The following is a 7,422-nucleotide window of genomic DNA, read 5'->3' as shown; positions in this document are numbered from 1 at the left end:
TTAATTGATTAAAAGACAACGCCCAAAGCCTGCAGAACAGGGAAGTATGCTGGCACAGAGTCTGGGACTGGAGCCAGAGCTAGGGGGGAACTGAAAAGGTAGATGGAGAGGAGGCAAATTGGGACTGAGGGAAAGTGTGGGTGTTAAAGAGGGGCTGTGGGTGTGGGGAGCCAGAGGATGGCTTCGGGGCAGCTAGAGAAGTTGCAGAGAGTGGCAGTAGGTGCTGGGAGCTGGAGAGAACTGCAGGACAGCTAATAGGAGCTGGGAAGCTGTCAGGGAGGAGGGGAGAGGGAAGATTACAGAAGGTACAGGGGAAGCCTGAAAAGACAGAGATAGACAGCAGAAAATCACAGGAAAAGCAGCAGGTGGCAGGGCAGGAGAGAGTCACAGGGAAAAGGCAGTAGGAGCAGGGAAGGCTGAGAGGTGGCAGAAAAGGGGAGATGGAATTGGGAGGAGATCAGGAAACTATCAGAGAGGGTGGGAACTGGAGCTGAGAGAGAATGAGGCTGGAATTTAAGATATGGAAGAGACTGGGATTCAGTAAAACATAACCCAACTCGGGGTTGCACATGACAGTGGTTTTATTGAGCAGGGAAGATGGTGACACAATGTCTTATTGGTTCCCTTGCACCCACCCACACCCACACCCACACACAATGGCAGCAGGGGTTAGAGAGGCTTGGTGCAGAGGCTGAAGTCCACTGAAGTCCAGGAGGAGAGAGCGAGATAGAGAGAGAGAGAGTTCAAATTATAGGAGGAGGTATGTAGGTAATATCTACCTATCCAGGCTGGAAAGGGGTCCTTGTCCATTCAGTGTTGTCCAGAGGGGGGTTGCTGGCAGGGCCTCTGGGTGGATAGGAGGTGTGGCATGGTGCTGGTCCAGATGGAGAGGGCATCCCACTGGGTCTGTCTTCACTGCCCCTTTTTATAGGGGCTGACCAAATAATAGAGATCCCTAGTGACAGGAGGCATGCCCAGGTAAGGGGCAGCCCCTGGTGTACTAAGCATGTGTGCTTCATGCAGGGATGTGCAGCTTTGGGTGTCTGTAATGGTGAGAGTTGTTTTTCAAATGCTGGTCTTGTCACTGTTCCTGGGTGAGGTCTGTGGTTCCTGGATGAATCAATGCGAGGTGATGGCCCAGTCATTGTAGGCCATTCAGTAGAGGCCTGCTACCATTGTATTTCAATCATTTCCAATCACACTCATTCATCAGGGAATGCAATTTACATGGGAGGAGTAGAATGAATCATGTTGTTGCAACATGGGATGCCCAGGCAGAGGACAGAAGATGGAGGCTTGACATATAAAATGGAAACTTGACATGACTTTGGTTCACTTACAAACACAGGTTTAAACCATATAATATCCATATGAAACAATAAAAATCATTGCAAAAACGATAATAATACAATATACAGCAGTAAAAATCAATACAAACCTAATAATAAAACAATATAAAACAGTGGATATCCAAAATCAAAAACTTGCTACTAAAATAAAAATGTTTAAAGCTTATCCTAAGTTTGAGCTCACTTATACTTATCTATAAGGAATAGAGAGGGAAAGAAAAAGTCAGAAATGGTTGGGGAAGGGGAGCGAATGCAATAAAAAAAAAAAAAGAAACTGGGGGTTTTGCTACAGTAGCAGTAGTACCTGGGCTTCCCCCTCTAAATTGGTTCCTGAAGCTGGTGGTCTGCTTGACCACCCTTGGTTACATTATTTGTTGAGTTGATATGGGCTTTTGAGTTAGGTTGGTATGATAAAAACATCATACTAAATCTGAAAAATCTGTATGAAACGTTAAGGTTAGGAGCATTTTAAAAACATGGAATTGTGGAATACCCATCCTTGTAAGTTTTTAGGGCATGTCAGCCAAAGCTTTCTCTTAATTGGTTTGAAAAGGAATGATCCTGCCTTGAGCAGGGGATCAGACTAAATGACCTCCTGACAGCTGTACTTTCTATGCTTTTATGATTGTTTAGCAAATAATAGAGATCGCTAAATATTAACTGTATTGAAGATAACTGTATCTAAGATCTAAGACAAAAATAATTTAGACTGTGCTTTCAACATGAACTCTGCATTTCTTTAACTTGGAGTGCTTGATTATTTTTAGTTGGTACTTCCATTAAACTCGATAATTTGTTGCATGAAATATATTTTAATTTGACAAGACAGTTTCTACACTACAAAGCACAATAAGTACCTCCTGCAATACAATACTGTGACATATTTAATAAATACTGCACAGTGTTAAATCATATAATTATAGGGCTCAGAAACTATGAAGAAAAAGACAGTATCAGCAAGGGAAAAGGATGCTTTTTAAGCTGTTCTTTTCAGTAAACCAATGCAGACAAGAGATTCAAGTCAATTGGTCCAGATGGTGGGCTCTGCAAAAGGCCATCACTGAAAGGATCATATAGAAGGCCTTGAGAAGCTAGTGCTATGTAAGTAGAGAGATCACATACAGGAGCAGAAAGAGGCCAGGTGGTGAGATAGGCTAGAACCATGGAGTGCTTTATAAAAAAAGAGGGTGATTCTGAGGTTCATGTGCTAACATATGTGAGGAGTCTAACACATCTGGAGAATGAAACTGGTTGAAAATAGGATTGATACAGTCATCCTTCACTTCACATTTCTTTGAATGTCTGGGCAGGCTCTGAGAAGCAGGCTGGAGTAGGGAAAGAAATAGAGAAAGGAGTTTCAACAGCTCAAGTAAAAGCAAATGAGAGCCTACAGAAGTGAAATCATGGCAGTATGTGTGTTGTATCTGGTGGTTTCGCAGTGATGGGGAGATTAGACTAGCAGAGAGAACACCATGCAACTCACATGGCTTGTAACTTTATTGTTCTAAACAGAAACCAAAAATGGAAGTAAAACATGGTGCCTAAGGAGGCACACAACCTAACCACCTTTAAAGAAACCATATATAATGATTAATAAACAATACATCACAGTGGGCACATCTACATAAGGGGCACGTGCACACATGCAAGCACATGTGCTTGCAGCAGCTCAAATAGAAGTAGTGCAAATTTGAGCAGGGGCTTTTTGCCTCAACACGCATGCCTGGACACACACTTTGTTGTGGAGCAAATTGTGCCACTTGAGGCAAAATAACCCTGCCTGGCTCTTCCTGGATCTGCAGCCAGGAGGAGCTAGAGCATGGGGTCAGCACCTGTGCTGGCCCCAGCAGTATAAAACGCTGCCATGGCCAGCAGCTCAGGGCTACTTTCCCTCAAGAGTTCCTGTGGCCCAGCCATTTGTTACCTGGGGACACTAGACCCTTGTGTCAGCTAGACTGCTGAAGCAGCATCCCAAATTCATTTTTTAAAATACCGCGAAATCCACATCCTTACACAATTAGAACAAAAGAGAGAGAGAGAGGGATTGATCAGATGGGCAATGTTTTATTGCTATATTTACAATGTTAAAGAAATTTGGAAACCTACCAGTGATCATAGTAAAATAAATCCTAAATACCTATATATTTTAATGTTTGCTTTTGGTTTCCTTATCACATGGTGGGTATATGATGGGGGGATGTGGGGTTTGCAGGACGGAGTGGGAAGGGGGGTGGTGAGATGTGGGTGTAGAGAGATGTGGGGAGATGTGTGTGGGTAGGTGGGGGACTGTGTGTGTGGGGGCTGCTTAGGAGGGGTGGGTCCCCTGCATGAACGTCACACGTGGCAGCTGGGGGAGCACAGCAGCACTGGTGGTGGTGGGAGTGTGGTGGTGGCAGTAAGTGGGGAACTCCCACAGATGCCGCCAGCACTGTTAGCGGTGGGGTTGGGGGTGGTGAGCGCAGACCAGGGATCAGCAACCACCCACAGGCACTGCTGGTAATGTCAGCAGTGGCCATCAGCAATTGCTGACTGCCCACAGATGCTGCCAATGGAGGGGTGGGAGGGGGCGTGGCAAGCGGCAACCACCCACAGGCCTTTTCTGAGGGGGTACACTGCCATGCTCAGGGGGTGCACGTGCATCTGTGTGCACCCCCTACATGTTGCTAATGGTCCCCTGCCCCACACAGGGCAGAGCCCCCCACACAGCACATGGACTACCCTGCCTGCAAGGTCCCAGCCCCCCCAGTGGCTACAGGTCCCCTCCCAGACCCCCCAGCTGGTCTCCAGTGTCCTGCTCATTCCCCTGCTCCTCTCCAGCCTCCAGAGGCTGGAGATGAGCAGGAAAACAAGCAGGAGGCTGAAGAGAATAGGAGAATGAGCAGGAGGCTCTTGCCCCCTGCCCCGATTTCTTCCCCCATCCCTGTTCATTCCCGTATCCCCCATTCGTTCCCCTGGCCCCCGTTCATTCCCAGCACCCCCCTTTCATTCCCCCCATTCCCCATTTTTCCCCTCGCTCCCCATTCATTCCCTCAGCTCCCCACTTGCTCTCCCAGCTCCCCACCCACTCACCAGCAGTAGCAGAGAATGATCAGGAGGCTGGAGAGAGCAGGGGAATGTCTCTGGCTCATTTCCAGGGGCTTGTCTCCAGCCTCTTGCTCTTCTCCAGTCCCCTGATCCTTTTCCTGCTTGTCTCCAGCCTTGAGAGCCTGGAGATGTGCAGGAGAACTAGCAGGAGGCTGGAGAATGAGCAGGAGGATGGAGACAGCCCCTGGAGACATGCTGGAGACATTCCCCTGTTGTCTACATCCTCCTGCCCATTCTCTGCTACTGCGGGGGAGTGTGGGTGTGTGTCTGGGGGTGGGAGAGTGAGTGGGGAGCTGGGGGAACCAATGGGGGATGGGGGAAATGAATGGGGGATGGGGGAACGAATGAGGAGTTGGGGAAAGGAACAGGTCTGGGGCTGGGTGGCCTCCCCCAAGGTCCCCAATCCACTACTTACCTGGCATAAAGCTGGTCCAGATCCCTGCAACTTGCACCTCTGCTTGCCCCATATGAGTAGGCAGCATGCTTCAGCACTGGGGAAAGGGCCAACAACAGAGATGCTCTGGCACGCTATCAGAGCCTCTCTGTGGAGGACCGAGCCTCCAGTTGACCTGTTTTTTCCCCCTCGGATATTGTTTGACCCCTGGATATCCGAGGGTCTAATTTTTCCCCTGTGCTGCAAATTTGCAGCATGGGGAATGTTTTTTTGTTCCCATACTTGCCTCTTGCTGTGTCTCAAAGGGTTTTGAGACACTGCAAGAAGCACATGTGGGCTCATCTGGATGTGCCCAAGATGTTTACTGTGGAGTAGATTAATTAGCTACATAGTAAACCGTTGCATCCCTATAATGCTATAATGGGTCTTATACCAGGAAAGGACACTAAGACACGGTTGTCCTAAACTAAAAGCAAGTTTATTGAACCCTAACAGATACAATTCTAATTTAAAATTGAAGTAGCAGTTAAAAAATTTAGCTTTTTAACTAGTCAAAGCAAATGCTCACCACCCTGAAGTGTTGCCAAGGCAACTTCACTGGTTGATCAGACCAAGAAGCCTTGTCTGGGGCTCCTAGCTCCCATGTCTGATGTCAAGACAAGATCTTGGATTGGCGACAGGATCTCTTCAGGCTTTCTTCAGGAGTGTTTTGAAGGGTACACTCTCTCACCTCTCTTTATATACCATATAGCTTGCATTTCTTAATACATAAAATTATCTGAAGCCTTCCTCCTAATGCATATTAATAAACTTGCTTTTAGTTTAGGACAACTGTGTCTTAGTCTGCTTGCTTGGTATAAGACCCATTATAGTGTCATAGGGACACAAAAAAACTCAGCAAACTGGGTCAGAGCTTACATGTACGGAGCTATTAGGTTGGAGTAAACTGTGAGTAAATTCCACAGTGGGGCAGTACATGTAAACGCAAGTACTATCTTGCTGTGGAATTTTTTACTCTGTAGCAGTGCATGTGTGGATGCTGACCCAGCTGTCTGGGGCACAAAGGTGCTTCAATGCGGGGGGTGCCTCTTGGCTAGCCCCCCACTAGAACATCCCTGTGCCCCAGCCAGCCCCTCCACAGCACGTTGAGCCTGTTTGGAGCAGCGTGGGCTGGCAGGCTGACCCCTGGGGTTCCCTGCCAGCTGGAGCTGCTCTGGCCCAGTTCAACGTATTGTGGTTCTGGTGGTTCTGGGCACACATTCAAATTGCAAGCCCAGGAGCAACACATTCTGGCCCTTATTATTGCTGTGAATTAATTACACCTATAGACATGCCCAGCATGAGTAATATTGTGAAGGTTGTACTAAGTGAACTATCTGACTCAGATGATGTAATATTATTCAGCATTTTAGATACAAAAGTTGTTTATTTAAATACCTTTCATATCTTATAAACAAAGCCAAATACTATTATTATGACCTTGGCTGTTTTGTGAGTTGTGAGAATAAAACATCAGTAAGCTTTTTTCTTCCTTTTGTTACGTGATTTATAACAGCTTATATCTGAGTTAGAAGAATTCATTGTGTTGCTGATTGTGAATATTCATTACTCACTTTTTAATTTTTGAGGTAACCTTTAGTATTTTTATCCCAGTTTAATTACAAATGTTAATATTTTAAAAGAAAATGTGAAACATTCTTATTTCTCTTTTCTAGACCAAAGACAAGAACCACTTAAAAGACACATTTTCTATTCAAATTAACTTTGTTTCTCTTGACTAAAAAGCTTGGTTCTCTTTTTATTAGACAGTTACCCAGCATTTTTTTGCAGCCAGAGTTGTACTTGCCTCCTCCTTGTGTTGAGTGTTACATGATCCCTTCATGATCAAATTTGTATTGGCAATATCTAGGGAAGCAGGTGATCATCCTGTTCAGGAAAAAAATGATCAATAAGTCAATATAGATGCAGATTTTGGTTACCGTTCTCCATTGAACCTAAATATTATTTTCTAAGCTGTAGAACAAGTAATAGCTAGAACTAAAGAAAGTATTTAATTGGGTATTGATTGAAGGAAAGCTGTTGTTCATTTAAGCTGCAGAATTCAATTGACTTTATCCAGAATATATGTCTAATAACATTTGCACAAAACTATTTTTCAGACAGTATAGTTATTAATGTTAATCATGACCTTTGGCATTTTATCTTTTTGAGATAGCTAGCATAGGTACCACCAGGACGTGGAAGTCTCTTGAACCAGGTCAGGTTATGATTCCTAATGACAGCATTTTATATTATAAAGTCTAAATAAAACTTAGCTTAAGATGCTAGTAAAGATAGCTGGATTTAAATGCTTTCCTGGATAGGGAGCAAGCTTTTATATAAGCATGTGGCTAAACTAGGATTTTGCAAAACAAGAAGTGAAAGTACCATTAAGACATCATATTTCCACATACTTTGTTTTCTTTGTTCCCCGCTTTTTTCCTCAGGTGCCAACTCTGACAGGAGTTTATTCGATGTCATTCCAATATAGTGCATACAGTGGAGTGAAAAAGACAAATGTTAAACCCCTTTATGACATTTCTTTCTCAGATCAAA

At 44.9% G+C, this 7,422-nt stretch overlaps 1 long non-coding RNA gene across 1 annotated transcript in view; it reads right to left on the bottom strand.

Moving 5' to 3' along the window:
* Positions 1-5,634, bottom strand: part of LOC109309800 — a 21,480-nt gene extending 15,846 nt beyond the window's left edge. Inside the window, exons 1-2 of the long non-coding RNA XR_002101042.1 lie at positions 5,548-5,634; positions 5,506-5,510 (exon numbers count right to left, since the gene is read on the bottom strand). This is a non-coding gene — a long non-coding RNA (uncharacterized LOC109309800). The remainder of the gene's footprint in view (positions 1-5,505; positions 5,511-5,547) is intronic.
* Between the last annotated feature and the right edge of the window lie 1,788 nt (positions 5,635-7,422).

Source organism: Crocodylus porosus, unplaced genomic scaffold, assembly GCF_001723895.1.
Source record: "Crocodylus porosus isolate Cpor-Errol unplaced genomic scaffold, CroPor_comp1, whole genome shotgun sequence".
Lineage (NCBI taxonomy): Eukaryota > Metazoa > Chordata > Crocodylia > Crocodylidae > Crocodylus > Crocodylus porosus.
Note: the sequence above shows the minus strand (reverse complement) of the source record. Positions and strands in the feature narration are given on the sequence as shown.